Source organism: Benincasa hispida, chromosome 5 (assembly GCF_027475165.1).
Source record: "Benincasa hispida cultivar pf3 chromosome 5, pf3_genome.v1.1, whole genome shotgun sequence".
Taxonomy (NCBI): Eukaryota; Viridiplantae; Streptophyta; class Magnoliopsida; order Cucurbitales; family Cucurbitaceae; genus Benincasa; species Benincasa hispida.
The window spans coordinates 103,185-128,060 of record NC_143482.1 but is presented as its reverse complement, the minus strand read 5'-3'; the positions used below and the strand labels follow the sequence as shown (position 1 = coordinate 128,060).

Sequence of the window (24,876 nt, the reverse complement as noted above, 5' to 3'; positions counted from 1 at the left end):
AATCAATAAATTTTTTTCAATATAGGATGTAATCATATTTGCAAGCATGAATAGACCCATAACCTAATCCTAAGTCACGTAATTTTCTTTTAGGTTCATAAAATGAACTAGGTATAGATGCTCCAAGAAATGCTTCTTTTAACAATTCAAGTAACAAATCAAACGATTTGTTAGTCCAACCATTAAGAACCTTAATATGCATCAACTTTACCAAAAATAGCAATGAACAGAATTTTGTATAACTAAAGTACAACTGGTTACAGGCTTCATTTATTAAGTCTTCAAATAAGCTTGAATTGTTATCTCTTTCTTGGGCATTCGTGTGCATCTCATTCTCGTCATCTTCTTCATTTATATCGGCAATTGAACATTGTAGATCATTTATAATATTCAAAATTTCATGTACTTCATCTATAACATTCATCTCTGTTGTACTTAATCCATCATCATGTGTCGATTAAGATGTGTGACTCTCATATCCCTTAGATAAGTTGACTGCGTCTCCATGATATACCCATTGTCGATTGAGTAAAATTAATTATTTAACTATCAAATAATAATATTAATTAATTATTAATTACAAATATTTATAAAATGAGTAATTTATATTTAAAGTTACTTGATTACATAATTAGATGTATCAATTTGATGAATTTATATAAATATGATGTATTGATTAATAAAACAATCAAAATAAGTTTAGAAAAATAAATATAACATTTTATGATTAAAAAATAACGAAATTATAATTAATCAATGATAAACTAATTATAATTAATAGTATTAATACATCGGTTCTTTACGGTTTATTATATCCTCAATTAATTAATTAATTAATCTAGAGTAGTGAGATTCAATATTATAATTTAAAATTCAATATAATTTTCTAAATTATAAATTTAATATTCATATATTAATTAATTTGAATAATACGAAATAAAAGAATAAATTCATGTATTAAAAGATGAGAGATTAGGCATCAAGAATACCTACACTTTTGGATGGGTATCATCCATGGGTATAAGGATCGAAATGTGTGTGGCTAGTACCACACCGATGGTAATCTCTTATAGGTCGAGTGTGTTTCTCTTGTTTGAATTTTGGCATCAACATAATTTATTTACTCTTCTACCCTTTTTGAGAACTAAATAATTATAAAATATTTTATGTGAAATAACGAATGTGAAATACAAAAACATTTTATTCAATTAAAACTCAAATGTCATCTTTATGGTAAAAAAACAACAATATTTCTAAATTCAAAAAATATATCCTTATAATTATATATAAATATAAATATAAAATTTAACATTATCTTTGTCAAATATATATATATAAATAAAACTAAATATTATCTCCTTTTTCATATATTTTTATTTAAATATAATTAAAGAAGGCCCTTAGGACAGTTTAGTTCTTCCTTGATAGTCGAATCGAATAAAATGAAAAAAACGATAAAAACGCCGTTGCCGGGGATCGAACCCGGGTCACCCGCGTGACAGGCGGGAATACTTACCACTATACTACAACGACTTGCTTGTTAGAAGAGAAAAACAGTTTTAATTATATATAAATATATAGACTAAAAGGTAAGTAAAAAGAATGGAGATGCGGGGTATCGATCCCCGTACCTCTCGCATGCTAAGCGAGCGCTCTACCATCTGAGCTACATCCCCTGACAACGTTCAGAAGGACAATTATAATTTATATATAATATATATAAATCAAGTAAAATTATTTTTTTTTATTATAGATGATAAATAAACCTTATATCCACAGACACCATCCAAATTTCTCTCAAGACGACCAAGGAGTACCCCCACAAAGTTGGATGAAAATATATGGTTTTGCTCGATATGCAAAATTATTAAATTCTCATTAGAGCTTTATAAAAAAAAATTGGTAAAGATGAGAAAATTGTTAAACTATTTACAGATTTTAGTCTAAGAGACTTATTTGTTAGATGAGAAAAACGACCTCTCGGATGCTAAGCGAGTGCTCTACCATCTAAGCTACATCCTCTTTAGTTTAAGATTTATAATATATTAATTATATATAAGTATATAATTTGATAAAATTTAGGTTAGAATACATGAACATATTTATACATAAAAATCCTTATTTTTGCCAAAATGAAAATAGTTCAACTAATATATTTTTTGAGTGTTGTAGGGATGAAGTAAACCTTTGAATTATAGAGAGAACAATATTATCAATTACCACTCTACTTCAACGACTAATTTGTTAAAATAATAAAAGTCAATATATTTATATATATAATTGCTCATAAATTATATTGAACAAACCATATAAACGTCAGAATTATATTGAATAAATTGTTGTTCTTGCTAGATGATTGTACAAAGAAGAAACATCAAAGTCATCACATAGAGACTGGTATTGCAGCACTTAATTGTTAAAGTTTTTAAAATGGTTCTAAATGTATTTTTGAGCTTTTCCAGGTTACGTTTGGCATTGTCTTCGTTTTGTCAAAAAATCATTTGCAAAAAATCTTAACTCGTTTGGTAAAATATATTTAAATTAAATTTATTAAAACCACATTTAAAAATACAGTTAATTTCATTGTTACTTTTAAAAGCAGTATCTATTAGCTTTTAGATTCTCCTCAAATCAGGTAGAATTTTTAATTAATATTTTGTTTTCAATTTTATCCTTTAAAAAGAAGATTTATTTGATATATTATCTATTTCTCTCCTAATCAAGTATTTTTTTTAAAAATTTTTCATGAGTTAAATGCATCATTCTTTAAGTATATCATATTGATTTTTTAAAAAAATAAAGCTATTTTCCTTTATATTTAAAAATTAATTTATAGCAAACAAATTTATCATATTAAATAATTATTTAAAATTCTAAATTATAAAAAATTAAAAAATTTGATTATAAGTTTATTTTAGTTATCATATCTAAAATAATTATTTATTTATTTATTTACCAAATACTCTAACTATTTTACACAGTTGATTTTTTTGAAAGCACAACTACCAAAAAATTATTTTAAAAGTTTTAGTGTTAGTTGACCAAGGAAGAACGATGTGATTTGAATGTTAATCGTGATGTATCAATAATTAGGTAATCATAAATATGTTGGTCAAAATGATTAAATGCTTCATTCAAGCTCTTTTGAAAAATGGATCAAAATAGATGCAGTTTTGAAACCATTTTGCAAAATTATGGTTTTCTAAGGCACTACACGAAGCCACATGGACGTGCAGGTTGAAGAGACCCAACGGAAATTGGAATCTCTATTATATACATATAAATATAAATATATGTTTTTCTTTAAATTTAAATTTAAATTTGTTTTTTAAAATCTTGATCATTATACAAGTATGTTTTTCTAGAAAAGAAATAGATTTATTTTTATTTATTGTAGCTTATAAAAAAATGGAAGTTTCTTTTTTTTTTTTTTTTACCATATCAAATTGAATTAAAAAAAATGAAAAAAAACATAAAAAAAATTATTATACTATTAGAAATTAGTAAATTTAATTCATTCTCAAATTTAGACAAAACAAATAAACTAAAAAGAGTCATTCTTTCCATATCTAGAAACAAACAGGTTCAAATATTCCCAAATCGTCAAGTCAGTAAAAAAAAGCTATTGAATTAAAAAATTATTTGGCCAAATCTGCCTTAAATAATTTAACAACCCACATTATTTTAGTGAGTTAACTAACAATTTTCTAAAAATCATAGTGCCCCTTTTTCTTAAATTTTTTTATAGTAAAAACATAGAATCATTTTATTTTATGTGGCAATAAATAATCGAGTTCATTTGCAGTTCGGTAGGGTAAAATTTAGACAAATAAACAAACTTTAAAATTTTTTTAGGAAAAATATATTTTTGGTTCAATTTGAATTTATATGGTTTTAAGTTCCTGAATTTTCAAACGGAATATTTTAATTTAAGAGTTTGAAAGTTTTATTTACTTGGTTCCTAACATTAGTCATCAATTATCATGACCAGCATTATTTTTAGAAAAATTTTTACAAAGAAAAAAAATGTCAAACTATTTACAGAAATAATAAAAAAAAATATTAATAGACATTGGTAGACTTCAATTGACGTCTATCATATAGTATGAATGATAGATTCCTATTAGTATCTATAGTCTCTATAAAAGAAAATTAAATTTTGTTATTTTGTGAAAATAGTTTCCCTTATTTTTCTATTTTTGAAAACTCTCTTTTCTTTTAAAATTGGAAAAGTATCAATATCTTTTTTGTCCTGTTTTTCTTTTCGCAACAAGATTGACCTAAACAAATTGGGAATATTTGAACATGGTTTTTGGAAATAAAGTTTTGATAATTATTTGCAGACTTTCTTTTAATATTTTATATTTTCTTCCCTTTTTCTTTCTTCCTTTTGCCTTCTTTGTCTAGATCCCTTCTCTATATTTCGTCCCTAACAACGATAATGCTCTCCTTTCTTCTGTCTTCTTATATGACATACTTGTTAACAAACTTAAAATAGTTTTTCTTCTTTTTAAGTTGAAAACATTGACATGTTTGTGCTGGAAATTTCCAACAACTTCATCCAAATCCAACAAAGAGGCGCATTCACCATGTCGATCACCCCTAAACTAAGAACTTCGCTTCTTCAACTGACAAAACTTATACCGACGACACCTTGTTGAAGACCGATGCATCCTCGATGCTCTAATTCTAAACATTGGAAAACCCTAAACTTAGACCTTCTATTCCTTTATTAGATAAGGTAGATGATGAATTTTTTTCCTTTTATGTGAAGGAGATGGGTTTATGAGAGATAAATTGATTTTAGGTTTTTTTACCAACGAAAGATTTAATGATGGAAACTAAGAATACATAATTATACTATCATTAAGTGTGTATTTAACGTCGTGTGTATTTGTATTACTTTTCACTATAAGAATTTGGACTTTTGCCGACGAAGAAAACCATCGGAGAAAGACAAAAAACCGTCGGGACAATCTATCCTAACGAAAATCCAACCGTCGGTTGCATCGTAGGGAAAGCCTTGTTGGAAAAACCTTCTCCTACCCAAAAAAGCCTCGTCGTCGGGAAAAAAAAAGATATCTCAACGAAACAAGGATGGGGACTTTTGTCGACCCTAAATGATATCGTCGAAAAAAGTTATTTCTCACGACAGTAAGAATAATTTTTTATCGCTGGGAGAAGTCAGCTTCTACCGACGCTTCCTTTTGGCGTCAAGCAATGGTTACTTATCCCGATACTCAATCTACGATTCGACCGTCGCAAAAATTATCCCTTTATCGATGGTGACCTATTTTAGCGTCAGAAAAAAGGTAAAAAAAAAAGCATGAAATTACACTTTTTTCCGGCCCCTGTACCGTCGAGATTACATATTCAGGCATTGGAAATATCTTTTTTCTTTATTTACTAAATTATATATATATATATATATATATATATATATTACAAATGTCATACCTGTTTGAATCTTACAAATATCAAATAAACTAAAATAAAAATTGATAAAATTAATCAGATGTCTACAATATTAAATAATATCTAGAAAACATGTTTGAATCTTACAAAGATGTAGAATAAAAAACTACTAATAAGTTTCGTCTTAAATATAACATAACATCCACAAATTTTTAACCCCGAAATAACATTACATAATATCCACAAAGTACCTAGAAAATACAATTTCTACAACCTAACTTAGCTTGTTGTCTTCAACATAAATCTCAATATACCTACAAAATACAAATTTAAATAAGTTTAATGCTCAATATACCATATACCAATCTCAAAATGAATATAGAACTTAAAACTCAACTAAGAACATTAACGAATTGAAAGAAAACCAACTCAATTTACATTTTTCAATCTCAAACTCAATATAGAACTTAAAACTCAACTTAAACATAAATGTAATTATACATTTACCCCTATCCCAACTTTAAACCCAACATAAGAACATTAACAAATATAAATGAACTTTATGCAATTTCTCTTCCCTACCCTCATTTTAGCCTCAAATGTGTATTTACACATTTTAAACTCAAACTCAATATACAAATAACAATCTCAACATCAATATATAACTTAAAACTCAACTTAAGCATAAACATAATTAGACAATTTGTTGGATTTTTTGTCCTAAAACTCGTAGTTTGTAAATTGATAAACATATTCAGTTTTGTTTTTCGATAAAATTGTTATTGAAATTGTAATCTTGAATCCAATAAACTAAGGTCATGAGGCTATTTAATGTAGATTTGAACTTTATGTGATGACATAAAACATGGATCAAACTCGAGTATATAGCCTAAAATGGTTTATAGTATAGGGATAAGGTTGCACGCCTTGTTCTGGGGACACTATGGCTGTGGCCTACTTTTTTGTTAGTACAAACGATGTGATCTTGAATCGTTCATATAGAGATATATGAGTGGGGGTATCCTATGCAATGAGTTTGTATAGGATTGGACCACGACTTAGTCATTTTTGCTTTATAACACAGTTTACTGTATAAAACTGACTAATTCAAATTTGATGACCTAGGTAACTCGATCTCAATCCTGAGCTAACTATGAACTCCTATTCATTCGGGATTATCCTTAGATCTACATGGGTGAAAGCATTTCAACAGCGCTGGCTCAATAAGCCTCCCATTTCAAAGGTAAGACCAGGTAAATAGCTGGGGATATAGGGTGCAAGACGGACTTCACTCCTACCCATCTCTAGTGGTAGTAGATAGATTGTTCCCTTAAGTGCTGACTTCGTAATTAGAACAAGGAGCCCCACCCTCTCACTAGGTTGAGAGGGACTCGATTTGTTGGTTGCACCACAAATCAATTATTCTTTAGAGGTTCAGTGGAACGGAAGGAACAAGAAGTGTTCTCGGGAGTAAAACGATATTTTGACCCAGCCAAGACCACGAGCCTGTGAAAGATTAACTTACTGGTTATGGTTATATCAGATGGATAGAAATATATCTACAGTGAGGGGAGTGCAACTACGGGACTTTAGTGGAATGACCCGTTAGTTAACAAATGCTGATTAATTAGGTTAAAGAGTTTTACCGGTTAATCTCGGATTGTTGGAGCCCATGATCTGCAGGTCCATTAGGTCTCTTATATGGATTAAACTTAGAACAGTATGTTGGATTAATTTGAATTGTTCAAATTAGGAAGAGGGATTAAAATCGACAAGTATATACAATATTGCTATCAGTTTTTTGTATGGCGCTCTATATTCAAATGTTATTTGAACTTTGAAAATATGAATGCAGATTCATGTTTGGCAGGTAAAAAGTAGTCAAGAGGGTCAAAACTGTAAAAAGTCAAAGGGTTGACTTTTTCGCTAGGAAAAGTCAAAGTTTGACTTTGACCAAATGAAAAAAATACCATTTTGCCCTTGACTAGAATTAGTGGAATTATCCAATATTTTTGTTGGATAATCCCACTAACTCTAGTGGACTATGTGTAAATATTATAGAATGACACATAGCCCACTTTGGTTTAGTGCTTTGTGAGGTGTTGTTTTTTGGTGAGTTTTTACATGCATTAGATGCATGTAACAGTTTTATAAAAGGAAGTTTTCTTTTGAAATAAACTTCTTCTTTCTTTTAGCAAGCTTAATTTTCTATAATTTTGGTTTCCAAATTCTCACCAAAATTTCTTTTTTCTCACATTCACCTTGAACCTCCCTTTCTTCTCTTTTCATTCCTTATTCACTAGGTCCCACAACCCAGTTCTGAGTCCAGAGAATAGCAAGGAAACTCTAGTGGTGGTCTGATAGAGTTCGGGTCGAGATTCAGCGAGGAAAAGCATTTTTCGGGAGCTACAAAGGTTGTACACTATCCCTTTTAGTTTACTATTTTTTTTACATTTGCATGCTAATTTCCTTTTAATTAGAAGCAATTAGAGTGTAATTAGATCCTTATTCCGTTGCGTATGTCTCGTGTTTCATCACAATCACCCCTACACCAATGGGAACCCAACATAAGAACATTAACAAATTCAAATAAACTTTATTCAAAATGAATATAAAACTTAAAACTCAACTTGAGAATATTAACAAATTGAAATAAACCAACTCATATTAATACATTCAAATCTCAAACTCAATATAGAACTGAAAACCCAACTTAAAACTTAAACATAATTATACATTTATCCCTATACCAATTTTAAATCCCACATAAGAATATGAACAAATTCAAACGAACTTTATTCAATTCCCCACCCACCTCCCCCCAACTTATTTTAATCACAAATTCAATATAGCATATACCTATCTCAAAATTATTCTCAATCGAAATATAGAACTTAAAACTTAACTGAGAACATTAACGAATTGAAACAAACCAACTCATATTTACATATTTCAATCTCAAACTCAATATAGAACTTATGTGGAAACTTAACTTAAAAATAATTATACATTTACCCGTATAACAATTTTAAACCCAACATAAGAACATTAACAAATATAAATGAACTTTATGCCATCTCTCCTTCTCCCCACTCCTACCACCACCACCCACATCTCAAAATTAATATTAAACTCAAATTAAACTTAAACATAATATACATTTACCCATATACTAACTTTAAACCCAACATAAGAACATTAAGAAATATAAATGAACTTTATTCAATCCCTTCCCCACCCCCCAGCCTTAAACTTAATATAGCATATTCTCATATGAAAATATCAAACTCAATATAAAACTTAAAACTCGACTTTAGAACATTAACTATACTTTACATAACTATACGTTTATGCTGTAACCATAACTGCAAGATAACAACATATACAGTCTTCTAATTAGTTTACTACGAAAGTTGAAGAGCTCATACCTAGTCCAATTTATCTCCTTGTATTTGAGTTATAAGATCATAACTTTCATTTCATCCATCTCAGTTTGTCTTCTTTCTTCCAGTTCGTCCAATCTAGCCAATCTAGTCTTTAAGGATTGTATCTCTTGTTGTTGCTCCTCTATAACTTTCGAGGAGGATGCACTCGACAATAACTTATTTTTCTTGATTTTTTAGACTTGGGTGCCCTACCAGGGCTCACTCTTGTGCCCAACACCTGCTTACATATATCTTCCAGCACCTGCTCGCATATTTCTTCTTCTAATATTGGTTCAAACCCTCTCTAGGTGGAGGCTTCTCTCAGCTAGACCATTTGACTCTACATCAATAATTTAAACAAATAATTGTATGACATTGTATATAAATAAAGTTACACTGAGGAATAAAAACTTATATATGCATCATTAGTGACCTAATTAACAAATGAGTTGTCGCTCTTAGAATGTGTACGCTTAAATAAGCTTACTACGTCCATTGTTTGTCTGTCGAGTCTTCTCTGTAGAACAATTCACATAGAAGATATTAATAATACTTTCTTAGAAATCAAATATAGAAATACTTTTATTTCTATCATGGATTCTCGTATGCATATGTAGAACAAGCTGTATGAGTGAACTTTAGAGCTGACCAATTCTTTTGATTATTCTCTGCCACTTTCTAATAAAATGAGAAATTAAGAGAAAATTAGTAATTGAAATGCAAGTAAACTGAAATAAACACAAAAGTTCTTACTTTCCATTCAGTGGATTCAAACTTAGTGCATAGAAAGTATCAATCTTCGATAAAATCTTTAAGTCGATTAGGTGGGTGTTTTCGTGCCTCTTTAGGACTTGCATATTCTTTTATTGTATTTGTGTATTTCTGACCTATACTCTTTAACTGATTTTTTCATCTATTTATCGATGAAATCATTGACTAGTTGGTTGGACAAGTCAAACAGAAAATGGTTCTGAATTTAAAAAAAAGAACTAATTAGTATCCATAAACATGAATATATATAATTTGTAAAATATAAAATAACCATCATACCATTAGTCGATTTTTAACAAGCTCTCTAGTTTTTATTGGTACCTCTCTCCATGTTCAATAACGAACAAAAGGATTCCGGAACGTTGGTACCAATGACATGCTAAACTTTTTTGCATTATCACAAATTGGTTTCTCCCATACAGGGTCAATCTCGAAAGGAATTCTCCCAAATGCTTGGACATTTTTATCCAAATCAATATTCCAAGAGTATCCACGTGTCATCCTAGTATTATAAAATTGGCCTCTGAACAAATTATACATTGATTTAAATACAAATTAAATACAAACTATACAAATTATACGCTAATTTAAATACACATTATACATCTTTTTATAAAAAGAAAATATGTATCTAAAATAACTTGAATTATCTCCCACAGAGGATGATGCACCGATATGCTCGAAGTCTAGATACTCCATTAATGCCTCCTTATTGGTGTGACCTACCATTGTTCCTATGCAAACAAAAATATATATTATACAACAATATGTAAGTTGTGAAATGAAAAAGAAGATAAATATTTACATGATTATTTCTTATCATTAAGATGTTCATTGAGACTCAAACTCCTATCAGAAGATGGTTGTACATCCTCTTCCTCGTCATTTATGAAGTCAACATCAACTTGTTTAATTATCCGTTCTTCTACGACTATAGGATCAACATCAACTCTACATAAACTAGTATCATTCATTGATTCATCGATTATACAAGGAATATTATTCACAACTTCTAATAACTCAAGTTGGTCATTCTCATGTTCTTCTACTTCTGGCATTCCTACAATGCTTGTTTTGGACTACTTGCACCACTTTCCAATTATTGCCATATTCGGGATCGTTGAGGTAAAATACATGTTTAGCTTGATTGGAAAATACAAAAGGCTCGTTAACAAACCAATGACGAGCTGTATTAATTGATATATACCCCAAATCCATGTGTACTCTATTAGTCTCTTTAGGGTCTGAGTCGTTTACAAAGACATCCATGAGCAGAAGGGGATCATCCAAATTTCATTTTGATTGAAAACATAAATTTATAGTGAACATAGATTATGCATTTTAACAAAAATTATAGCATGCTTTTTAAACAAAAAAAAAAGGTTCAAATGATTATACCTTTGAAGAACACTTCTTCGCGTAAATCCCTCAAACTATCACGAACTCTACAAACAGCAACAAGAACTTGAAGACCCTCTTCAAGTAAATCATGAACCAAAAGGTTGAAGACACTACCACTTGGTATCCTCGACATGCTCAAGGTGAGAACCCAGGAGTGGTGGGCTCTGAATATTTTGGTTAAGAGGGAGTTTGAGAGTTTGGAGGAGAAAGACGATAGAAGAAGAAGCACTATCGTGTAGTTTCTACTTCAATCGTTTAGTGTAAAGACTCCTATCATATAGGCTCTGCTATATTGTGTAAATCACTTAGTAAGAAGAAGAAATCTGTCTTATTTTTATTTCTTTTCCCATAAAAAATCACTTAACCACCAACTAAGGTGGTTAGAGAGAAAAAGAGGATTATTATTCTAAATAATAAATAATAAAAATAAATATGATAACCAGTTTATCATATTATATTTAAATCTATAGTTTAAATATTGCATCACATACAATATAAACCATAGTCCTTTTCTCTATTTTATGGCATTTAATATAAATCATATTTATATTAAATTTAACAACTATAAATCTTATTCATAAGAAATATATTTGGAAGCAGATCATCCAAACCCCATTGTGAATGAACGCGTATATTTATAGTCATACAGAACAGATTATGCATAAAACTTAAACTACAACATGCTTCTGAAATAAAAACAAAGGATAAGAGATTATACCTTTGAAGAACCGTTCTTCAAGATAATCCCTCCAAGGAGCTCATTCACGAACCCAGCGAACAAGTCTCGAACTCCCTTGAACAAGCAGCAAGTAGCAACTCGATCCTCGAACCAAACCGGACACTACCACTTGGTGACATTGGTATTCTCGGTGTGAAAATCCAGGAGTGGTGGACTCTGGCTAATTTTGGTTAGAGGGAAAGTTTAATGTTTGGAGGAAGAAGACGATCGAGTAGACGAACAAGCGAAATCATGTAGATTAAGTCTACCGCATAGACAATGTAACTTGATTGTTTAGATATTGAAACTATTGGATAGTCTCTTTAGCAATCGTGTAGCAACTCGATTGTCAATTCTTAATTTACAGAATAATTAGAAAATTATTTCATTTATCCCACGTTTTCCATAAAAACAAATAACTACCCACTAAAGGTGGTTATGGAGAAAAAGAAGTTAATTATCAAATAATTAATAAATATAAATAAATATGATAACTAATTTATCATATTATATTTATAACCTATAGTTTTAATATTCCATCATATACAATATATAAACCATAGTTCTTTTTATCTATTTTATAGTATTTAATATAAATCATATTTATATTAAATTTAATAAATATGAATCTTATTCATAGAAAATTTATTTGAATCATATTCAAATATTTGTTCCTCTAATTAAACAATAATGTATCGAATACATTATATTAATTATTTCATATATAATTGGATTAATTTAATTATATCTTATATAATCAAATTCCCTCTTATTAATTTGAACATTTCAAATTAACCCAAAAACTGGTTCTCAACTTGAATCCATTGAGCTACCAAGGGGACCTTATGGACCTGTAGCTTGAAGCTCTAGCGGTACGTGAATAACTGACTACACTCTTTAATCACATTATCCACCATCCGTTAACTGTTGAGTACTCCACTAAAGACCGACAATTGCACTCTTCGCACTACAGATATATTTATGTGTCCATTGGATATAACCAATGAATAGTATGATGACCCTTCACAAATTGCTCGTAAGTACAGCTAGGCCAAATTATCGTTCTATCCCTGTAGTTACATCTAACTCCTTGAGTACCAATGATCCCTCTAATAAACAATAGATCATAGTCCCACTATGACTAAAGCCCTCTCGAGCCAAGAGAGAGTGTGGCGCCACATTGTGCAAGACCCGAAATCAGCCCTTAAGGGAGCAATTTATATACTTACCCCTGCTTCGAGGAAGGAGTGAATTCCATTTTGTGTAGCTGAGTTCCTAGCTCTCCAATCAGACAAATCCCCAAAATGGTAGGCTTATTGAAATGTTTGTTCATACAAGAGTTCACAAACTACCCCTGCTTTAGTGATCTGGTCACTCTCACCCATGCAAATCAAAGGACCGCCCTCATAGGCAGAAATTCACAACTCACTCAGGATTAAGGTCATGTTATCTATGGTCATCCTAATGAAATGAAAGTCTCAATTATGAATGGTGTTAGATAACGAGACTAAACATTTCGTGGTCCAGTCTTATACAAACTCCTTTGTATAGAATATCCCCGCTCGCATGTCTAATACATGAATGATTAGGATCAATCATTTGTAGCACTTTACAACATTCGTAGCACCTACAAAGTAGGCCATACTCGTAGTGTTACCATGTTAAGGTATCCAACCTTATCCATATACTACAGACTATTGAAGTTATCACTTAAACACGATCCACTTGTATGTCTCCACATACATGTTTAAGTCACAACGATAACCATGGATCTTAGTGTATTGGTTTGTGGTTAATGCAACTAAAATATCATATATTTCATACACTGAAGTGAACAAAATATCATATATTATTAATCAAAGAATGTTTGTTCATACAAGAGTTTACAAACTATAGGACCCTACGAGATTTAGGGCATTAACTCCAATAGAACAAATATGGTTAGTGGCCCCAAAGTCAATAATCCAGGCAGAATCATCATTCTCCACTAAACAAGTCTATAAAACAAGCAAATCATATTTACCTTGTTTGGCCTTTTATTCTCTGCCAAATATCTGGGGCAGTTCCTCTTCTAATGCTTGTCCTGGTTGCAATGGAAATATTTTCCCTTGTCAATCCTCACTGGTTGTCTACCCCTTGGAGCAGTAGCTTGTGGGTTAGTAGGTGCCTTCCCATTACCACCCTTCTTTTTCTTCCACTTTCTGGTGCCGGAGGAAGAAGGTGCAAACTTAGTTCCAAAGGTTGAACCTTTGTGGAACTTTTTAGATGATAAAGCAACATTTGCTTCACCTTTCTTCTCATTTCTTTTCAACAAGGATTGGAAAGTCTGCAACGCATCGAGTAGAGTTGTAAGTTTGTAGTCAATTTTGTTCAGGACAACATTGCTACGGAAATAAAGGAAGCTATCTGGTAATGATTCTAGAATTATGCTATCTTGACTGGCCTTATCGATGCTAGACCCGTTCATCTTAGCCACGTTGAAGTGGATCATCATATTGAGCACATGTTCCCAAACAAATAACCCCTCTTGCATCCATGAGTTGAAGATGTATTTGAGAGTGTTGTGCCTGCTGAGCAGACGATTGTCCGAACATTCCCCTCAGAGACTCTATGATCTCGCGTGTAATGACCATGGGCTCATGCTTCTTGGCCAAAACTTCGTTAAGGTTGGCCAAGATGTACGCTTGGGCCTTCTCATTCGCCCTTGTCCATCACTTGTATGCCTCCCGAACATTTCGAGGAGTAGTAGGAGCTGGAATAGGAGGACATTCCTCTGTGAGGATGAATTTGAGATCATCGATGATTAAAGTTGTGTTTATTGTATTTTCTCAACTAGTATAGTTCGCGCCAGTTAGTTTATCAGCAACAAGCAAACTTAAGGACGTGGTATCCATAATTAAATTGCTGAAAAATAACTTAACAAGTCTAATTGTATTAAACCAATTTTATAAAACCAATCAAGTTTTAGCAAAATAGTCTAGTGTACCCTAAGTAACATCTATTTTGCAATGATGCTTTAGTGAGGCAGGACAAAAGTCACTGTAGGGTGATCAAGTGCCCCTTAATTGAAATGAAACATTCTCAACCATTAGATAGAATAAACTCCTTGTAACCGAATTTAATAGTCACAATTGTTCAATCTAGAATTTGTTAACATCCTTAACAATTCTGTGAAAGTGTAACCTCTCCTTTTAGGTCCTAGAGTCCCGCCCTAATGAGCCAACCTTAGGGAAAAGCTGATTAGGACAAGAGACTAAAGCAACCCTATCTATTTTTTGAGATAAAATAAAGAGTTATGCAAAACTGCCATCCTTTAGGGGGGACACCTACGATGCCACGAGGAAATGCATAAAACTTTATCCAACCTAATGAGAGAGACCGAGGGATATATTGTCTCATGTCCTGCTCCCACTTACTATGAACATTCTCTCCATTCAGCTTGGTATTGACCTACCCAAATGCCACCCGTAAGGGGACATCCATGGTGCCTTGAGGCCGAGGATAGATCTCATGGTGTGAACTTTTAGGGACATACGTGTAGAGGTTAAAGTGAAGTATCATATACTCCATTTTCCTCCCATTGAAGGTTCTACCTAGGGTTCATTAACTTAGAAAATTTGGCTACTGATTTTATCTATGTGATTTGTTTAATTTTCTAAAGAAAACAACACTTGCTTTTGATTATTAAACAACTTTGATTCAAGTCTTATTGAACTCTTTAACAGACTTTCATCAAATTTCCATGCATGTAACAAATCTATCTAATTCACATTTTCAGGTAGGTTCCTAAGTAAGGGTGCGATGTTTCCATCAACTTAAGTACCCCAACCTAGCCAGAACCAACCTTAGACAAAAGGTCCCTTATTGATATATTTGTTACATATTTATTCTTTTATTAGGAATCAATTTAATCTTATTAAACCAATTCAAAGGTACACGAGGGGGTTATTTTTATGATCCAACGAAAAATAGGGTGTTTGTTTCAACAAATGCTACTTTCCTGGAGGAGGATCATATAAGGGAGCATAGTCCACGAAGCAAAGTCATGTTGCGTGAGCTTTCCAATGAAACTACTGAAACTTTAACAAGAGTTGTTGAAGAGCCTACTACATCAACAAGAGTTGTTGATGGGAGTTCATCCAGTAGGTCGATTCCACCTCAAGAGTTGAGGGGACCTTGACGTAGTGGGAGGTTGCGACCCCACCCATTTTCTATCTGGGTTTCACAGAAATCCCTTCTATGGTAGTAGATGGTGACGTTGAGGATCCGTTGTCTTATAAGAAGGCAATAGAGGATGTTGACCGGGATGAATGGGTCAAGGCCATGGATCTCGAGATGGAGTCGATGTACTTCAACTTAGTATGGGATCTTGTAGATCAGCCTGATGGGGTTCACCCTATAGGTTGTAAATGGATCTACAAGCACAAACGGGGTGCTGATGGGAAGGTACAAACCTTTAAGGCTCGACTTGTGGTAAATGGTTATACCCAGGTAGAGGGAGTCGACTATGAAGAGACTTTCTCGCCTGTTGCCATGTTAAAGTCGATTCGCATCCTCCTGTCCATTGTGGCTTATTATAATTATGAGATCTGGGAAATGGACGTCAAGACGGCCTTTCTAAATGACAATCTTGAGGAGACCATTTATATGGTGGAGCCCGAGGGATTCATAGCCCAAGGTCAAGAACAAAAGGTTTGCAAATTGAATCAGTCCATTTATGGATTGAAATAGGCATCTCGATCTTGGAACATACGATTTGATGCTGCGATCAAGTCGTATGGCTTTGACCAAAATGTTGATGAACCTTGTGTCTACAAGATGATATCCTACTCATTAGGAATGATGTAGGTCTACTGACTGCAGTTAAGAGCTGGCTAGCAACCCAATTCTAAATGAATGATTTGGGAGAGGCTCAGTTTGTTCTAGGTATACAGATCTTTCAGGATCGTAAGAATAAAGTGCTACCTCTGTCTCAGGCATCATACATTGATAAAATGTTGCTCAAGTACTCGATGTAGGACTCCAAGAGGGGCCTACTGCCGTTTCGGCATGGAGTCACTTTATCTAAGGAAATGTGTTCTAAGACGCCTCAAGAGGTTGAGGAGATGAGACGGGTCCCATATGCGTCTGCCGTTGGCAGTTTGATGTACACGATGCTCTGTACTTATCCAGGCATCTGGTACGCTGTGGGCATAGTCAGTAGGTATCAGTCTAACCCAAGCCAGGGTCACTAGACCGCAGTGAAGAACATCCTCAAGTATCTTCAGAGAACGAGGGACTACATGTTCGTGTATGGTTCGAGGGATTTGATCCTTACAGGATACACGGATTATGAATTTCAAATTGATAAGGACTCTCGCAAGTCCATATCAGGGTTAGTCTTTACTCTTAACGGAGGAGCTGTAGTATGGCGAAGCATTAAGCAGGGGTGCATCGCCGACTCCACTATGGAGGCAGAGAACGTAGCGGCTTGTGAAGCTGTTAAGGAGGCCGTTTGGCTCAAGAAGTTCTTGACAAACCTAGAAGTTGTTCCAGATATGTCTAGGCCATTACCCTTATTGTGATAATAGTGGAATAGTGGTGAACTCCAAGGAGCCAAGGAGTCACTGGCCGGTAAACACATAGAGCGGAAGTATCATCTGATCCGTGAGATAGTGCATTGAGGGGACGTGATCGCCATGCAGATCGCTTCGGATCACAATGTTGCTGAGATTTTCTTATGCTGCGCTTTTATGCCCTAGTTTATTGTTTTATACTAAGATTTTTGTACACCTCACTTCGCTTTAGGACAAGTGGGAGATTGTTGGGGTTGATGCCCCAAAGTCTCATGTCCTGTAGTTTGTAAACAGTATGTACAAACACTTGTGATGTTAATATATGATATTTACTTCACATCTTGTATTTTGCTCGGTTAATTGTTATATTTGCTTTACCACAAACCAATAAACATAAAATCCCTTGTTATTTGTATGTGACTCAAGCATGTATGTGGTGACATACAAGTGGATCATGTCTTCAGTGATAACCAAAATGGTCTGTAGTAAATGTATAAAGAAGGGAAACCTTATCCTGGTAACGCTACAGACATGGCTCGCTTTGTGGAATGGTCACAAGTGTTGTGACTTATCACAGATGGTCTGATCCTGATCATTCGTATTAGGGACATGCGAGCAGGGGCGTCCTATACAAAGAGTTTGTATAAGACCTAACCACGAAGTGTTAACGTCTCGTTATATAACACTGTTCATGGCAGAGACTTCATTTCACTAGAATGTCCATAGGTAACTTGACCTCAATCCTGAGTGAGTTGGGAACTTCTGCCATTGAGGGCGGTCCTTTGATTTATATGGGTGCGAGTGGCCAGGTTGTCGATTCGAACCTACCATTTTTGGAGTTCGTCTGATTTGGGAGCTAGGAACTCAACTACACAAGATGGAATTCACTCCTTCCTCGAAGCAAGGGTAAGTAGATAGATGGCTCCCTTAAGGGCTGATTCCGGGGCTTGAACGATGTGGCGCCACACACCTTCTCTTGGCTCGAGAGGTATTCACACATAGTTGGACTATGTTATATTGTTCATTAGAGGAATCAGTGGTACTTAAGGAGTGAGATGTAACTACAGGGGAAAAACGGTAAATTGGCCCATTTGTACTTACGAGCATCTGTGAAGGGTCATCATACTCATGATTTGTTATATTTGATGGACACAAAAATATATTTATGGTAAAAAGAGTTCAGCTGTTGGTCTTTAGTGGAATCACTGACAGCTAACGGATGGTGGATCTCGTGGCTAAAGAGTTTAGTCAACTATTCACGTACTATTGGAGCTTCGAGCCACAGGTCCATTAGGTCCCCTGGGTAGCTTGGATAGAAGCTCTTCCGTCTAAACGATCGTCTACCTCACGATTTCTCTAAACGATCGTATACATTTTTTCTAAACGATCATTCAGCTTTTCATACACGATGGTGTAGCTCTTCTATACGATAAGCACTTCTGCTATATGGTAGCACAGTTTCATCTCCCACTTGCTTATCGTCTACACGAAGCGTTGTCCTCCATCTTCCACCAAACTCACCAAAACCCACTCTTTGGGTTTTCACTCCGAGGATACTTGGGTTTCATTAGTGGTTGTGTCGTCCCTGCTATAGTGTTCGTGTTTGTACTGATCGTGCTGTTGCAGTCGACATACCCGCCAGGTGTTGGTAGATCTGTGGGGGGTTTCTGCTGCATTGGGTTCAGAAGTTTGAAGAGAGTCTTCAACTAGTATGAACTCTTTCCCTGTTACTTATTGTGTTCTAAGCATGCTGATAAGTAGATTAATGTGCATAACTGTATGTGTTGAATGTATATCTTTTGTATTTCGGTCACTGTGAAATCAGAGCGATCTGAACTCACTCATGGAACTCTCGGTATGAGATCCTTCAGCCTTATCCATCTACTACATACCGTTTAGGTTATTATTTATGTTGGGAATGGTATCCTAAATCTCCTTGTAATCTCATAGTTTGTAAACTCTGTATAAACATATTGTTGTTAATAAAATAAGTGTTATTTTATAAGCATATACTCAATCCAATAAACTAAGATCTGAGGTTATTTCATGTAATTTAAACAAGATATACAAGTGGATCTTGTTTAAATAGTAACCTAAACGTTTTGTAGTAGATGGATAAGGCTGGGTACCTTATCCTGGTGACACTACGGATACGACCCGCTTTGTAGGTGTTACAAGTGTTGTAAAGTGCTAATCTGATCCTGATCATTCATATGGAGATATACGAGCGAGGGTATTCTATACAAAGAGTTTGTATAAGACCAGACCACGAAATGATTAGTCTCTTTATATAACACCGTCAATAATAGAGACTTACATTTCACTAGGATGACCATAGGTGACATGACCTGAATCCTGAGTAAGTTGTGAACTCCTGCTCATAAAGGCAGTCCTTTGATTTGTATGGGTGAGAGTGACCAGATTGCCAACTCAACAAGCCTACCATTTTGAGGATTCGTCTGACTAGGGAGTTGGAAACTCAGCTACACAAGACGAAATTCACTCATTCCCAATGCAGGGGCAAGTAGATAAATTGCATTCTTACAGCTTGATTTCAGGTCTGGAACATAGTGGCCACACCCTCTCCTGACCCAGAAATTTATCTGTAATGGCAAAACGATATTTTGGTCTAGTTGTACTTACGAACAATTTGTGAAGGGTCATCATACTGTTGATTGCTTATATCTAATGGACACAAAAATTTATCTGTAGTGCGAAGAGTGTAGCTGTCAATCTTTAGTAAAGTGACCGGCAGTTAACAGATATTGGGTAAATTAGTTAAAGAGTTTAATTAATTATCCGAGTACCATTGGAGCTTCAATCTACAAGTCCATAACGCCTCCACTATAGTTCAACAGGGATTTAATCTTTGGATTAATTTGAAGTGTTCAAATTAATTGATACATTATATATGAAAGGAATTTAATAAATTATATATGAAAGGAATTTGATATATTATACACGAAAGGAATTTGAATATGATTCAAATACCAATTATATGAATGAGATTCATGTAATTAAATACAAATATGATTTATATTGAGAGGAATAAAACATTTGGATATGATCCAAATATCATTTATACGGATGAGATTCATATAAGTAGATTTAATATAAATGTGATTTATATTAAATGCCATGTATAGTTGAGAGAGAATAAAATCTATAGTTTATTTGTATTTGATGCAATATATAACTATAGGCTATATGTTATATTTTATATAATATATAGTGTATATATATAATAAAGTAGTTATTATATATATATATATTCTATCTTATTAATTTATTTAAAATTGATAAAAAGGGAAGGAGTTATAACTCCCTCCAATTATTCTCTCAATGACTAACGTGGAATTCAAGTTGGTTGAAAAAAAATCATCTTCTTCCTTAATTCTGACACAAAGAAGAGTTCTCTGAACAATCTTTTCTCTCCTCCTCTCTTTATCTTTCCCTCTTCCAAGGATTCAAGCAAAGCCCACAACTCTTACTTGAATCATTTAATCACAAAAGAGAAGAAAGGGTTCTCGACTAGTGGTGTCCGTGCGTGAAGAAGGAGATCCGTGAGGAAGGAGTTTCGTTCATGGCTTGTACGAGGGATTTCTTGAAGAAAGGTTCTTCAAAGGTGAAGTTTCTTGAAACCTATTTTCTTTGTAAAAGCATGTTGTAATTTAATTTTGAATGCATATCTATTTGAATGTTTACTATAAATTTTGTATTCAATAATTAATGGAATTTGGTCGATCCGCTTCGACTTAAGGTTCTCCTCATGTTGAGTTTCCTTCATTTGGTATCAGAGCTAGGTTGTAGGTTTGTGATTCCAAATTCCATTCGTTATTGAATTGTTTACAATAATTTGGGTTTTATAATTTGCATTACATTTATAAGATAAATGTTTGTGGACGTATTGTTGATGGATGTTTCGGGATAGAAATCTCAATTTCAGGCTTTCTTTAAATTTACAAATTTGGTTTGTAAAGAGCCCTTGCATTTTTGGGCATTATATTGCAATTGAGTCTGTATTTGTTAGTTTTGAGTCGCTCGTGAAGCTTCAAAGAAAGGTTGCAGATTGGAGTTTCAATGGAGAAGACGAAATAGAGGTTATTGAATGTGTAGCTAGAGCTAAACGATCGGATAGCTTTTGTTATGCAATCGTGTAAATTTTGCAACATGATCATATAGCATTTGCTAAATGATTGCATAGCTAATGATACGCGATCATGTAGAGTTTGCTATACGAATTTTGCTACACGATCGTATAGCATTTGCTAAATGATCGCATAGCTAATGATACACGATCATCTAGAGTTTGCTACACGACCGTGTTGTGTTGGCTACATGATCGCATAGGCACTCTCTTGCTAGACGATCACGCGGTATTGGATACTCGATGCAAGCCTGTGTGCTACACGATCGCGTAGACTATCCTGCTCATCGCATAGTCATTAGCTATGCGATCGCCTAGTATTTGAAACTCGATGCATGCTTGTGTGCTATACGATCGAGTAGACTATCATGCTTATCGCATAGTCATCAGCTACACGATCGCATAGTGTTGCATACGCGATCACATAATGTTGCATGCTGATCGCATAGTTGCTCGATGCACAGGTGTTTGCTACACGATCAACTACAAGGTGTTCTTTGTGGAGCGGTTCAAGACGAGCAGTTCAATACTCGGTTCACTTGTTTCGAACTGGTTGACTCAATTTTGTAATAGTTAGCCTTTTATTTTCTTGTTTGGAGATTTTCTATCCTAGTCCATCAACTTTTAGTATAAATATACATGTGATGTATGTTTTTATTATATGTCATAATATATGCCATATAGTTTTTAAAACCCACCATTGTTTATGCATTTATATTCATGCATCATTTTATATTATAAGTTTTATAATATATGAATATGCATGATTTAAATTACAAAAAGCATGCTCATGCATCATATAATATAAGATTAGTATATGTATGCATGCATTATAGCATATTTATGCATCACTTACATTATAAGTGTTATAATATAAGGTTAAATGGTTGTATGGAATGTATGCTATAACATAGTTCATTACTTAGTTATATAAATGTTATATATTGGTAATGAATGAACATTGCTTGATGCATGACATTACTTTAGGTAATCTTATAAACGTTATAATTTTATAAAGTATGTCAATGCTTGCAATGTCGGTTTTAATTTGTTTCATTTATTTTATAAGAATTATAAATAAGTGAAATTAAAAAATAAAATCAATAACCAAGAGTTGCATGCAAACTTAGGTAAATTCATTTTTTAAAATAGTTTTAAAATATGATTGAGATAGACCTAAGTTCACAAATTTCTAATAGACTAGAAATTAGATTAATCTTTTAAATCGGTTTAATAGGATTAAATTGATTTCAATAAAAGATTAAATTTGTAGCAAATATATCTATAAGGGACCTTTTGTCTAAGTTGGGTTCTGGCTAGGCTGGGGTATTTAAGTTGACGGAAATGGAACACCCCTACCTGGGAAGGTGAATTAGATAGATTTGCTACAAGTATGAAATTGATGATTAATATTCTAATTTGAATGTTTCAAATTAACTTATCCATTTACCAGCTAGTAGGGAGACCTCGTGGACCTATAGATCATGGGTTCCAATGATCCGAAATTAATTGGGTAAACTCTTTACACCAAATTAACCCTCATTCGTTAACTAATGGGTCACTTCACTAAAGTTCATAGTTGCACTCCCCTCATTGTAGATATATTATGTCCACTCGATATAACCATGATTAGTAAGTTAACTCTTCACAGGTTTTTCGTAATAATAGTTGGGTTAAATGTCTATTTTACCTCTAAGATTACCTCTTGTTCCTTAAGTCCCACTGAACCTTTAATGAACAATTGGTTTGTGATCCGATCAACAAACCGAGTCCCTCTCAGGCCAATGAGAGGGTGGGGCCCCTTGTTCAAGACTCGGAGGCAGAACTTAAGGTGTGAAACCTGGATTTCAATTTCCCTACTTAAGTAGAAAACTAAGGGAATTAACTAAGTGTAAGTTAAATCCTATGTTAAAGAGAAGGAAAATTCTAAGTGTTTAAATAGATTGTTTAGTAGCTTTGAGATTAGCCTTAACTAGTGAAAATTTGGTTAAGTATGAATCCAAAAAGAACCATGCATTGGAAGCTAGAAAATGGCTAAGTGTTGTGCCATGCGTTGGACATGCTCATTTGAGAGGTTATTTGGGCATTGAGGGAAGCCAAAAGGTGGCCGAGAGGAAAGGCTAGGTGTGGACAAGCAACGGCAGCCAATGTCTTGAGAGGTTAGCAAAGCATGTGGTAGCCTCAAGTTGTGCAGACATGGGCGCTAGGCGTTAGAAGTGCGCGCGCTGGACGATCGTGTAGTAATGAGCGGGCATTGAATGATCATGTAGCAAATGAGTGGCACTACACGATGAGGTAGGTGATCGTTTAGCAAATGCATGGAGTTAAGTGATGCGGTAGGCGATCGTGCAACACAGTGCGACACTAGACGATACGGAGAGTTACGCTAAACAATAGCTATGCGATGGGTGATAATGTTAAGTGATGGGGCATTGGCACTGCACGATCGACATCAGTGCTAGACGATGACGCTGGGCAATGGCGCTATGCGATGGGCATCAGCACTACATGATGGGCATCAGTGTGTTGTGCGTTGGATAATGGGCGACATTATTACTAGACGATGAGCTAGGTGATGAACGGAAGAGTTAGACGATGAGCTAGGCGATAGGACAAGCCATGGTGGATGCATGGTGAAATGTCTTTGCATTGCTAAGGTTGGCGGTACATAAGTATGAGGTTAGCTTGCGTCGGTCTTGAGCAAGAGACTAAGGACGTTAGTAAGCAACAAGGACATGCTAGCATTAGTCATAAGAGATACATTAGTAAGGGGCTAGGCGATGGTAAGATATACCATGAGACGTTGAGTTAAGACCTAGCTTGATCCAAAGGTTGTTATGCGTTAGTGATGTGCTATGTGCTAAGGACATCCAAGGGCATGTGAGCGCATAGGACAATGTTTGAGTAATAGTATGCGTTGGAAGAGTGTTGGACATAATCCTAGTTGAGCACATGAGCCAAAGGTAAGCCATGCGAAAGAGAAGGATATGCGGCCAAGGACATGCAATGTCTTGAGTTTAGTATGTCTGAAGTGATACGTTGATAAAGAAGCCATGGGCTAATGATGGTTAACCAGGAAAGGGTCTATAAATAGCTACATCAATTTCAAAGAATGGACGCTGGTCTGAAGAGACAACTTAGAGAAAATCTGGAAGAAAGATGAGACAAAACCAAAAGGGAAGTCTCTGGAGCAAGAAATTCATGCCCATTACCAAAGAGAAGCTCTGTCCAGAGATCATTCTACCTGGAAAACAAGCTTGAGAAGGAAGTTCTCCATCACATTCCTCCCACATGTCGGCGAGCACATCGACTCCAATCGGGATCTGTGTCAAGACATTGACACGCTTTCCTTATTTGTTCTCACTTTATATTCATCGGCAAGCACATCACCTGTGAAATCAGAAGTGAAGATGCTATTCCTCCTCTCGAAAGAAGGTTGGAAGA

General features: G+C 34.1%; 2 non-coding genes across 2 annotated transcripts; both read right to left on the bottom strand.

The window, feature by feature from the left end:
* Positions 1–1,461: 1,461 nt before the first annotated feature.
* Positions 1,462–1,533, bottom strand: TRNAD-GUC (transfer RNA aspartic acid (anticodon GUC)). Its single transcript has one exon. It is a non-coding gene; the product is annotated as a tRNA-Asp (tRNA).
* A 70-nt stretch (positions 1,534–1,603) lies between these two features.
* Positions 1,604–1,676, bottom strand: TRNAA-AGC (transfer RNA alanine (anticodon AGC)). The gene has a single exon. It is a non-coding gene; the product is annotated as a tRNA-Ala (tRNA).
* Positions 1,677–24,876: the final 23,200 nt, after the last annotated feature.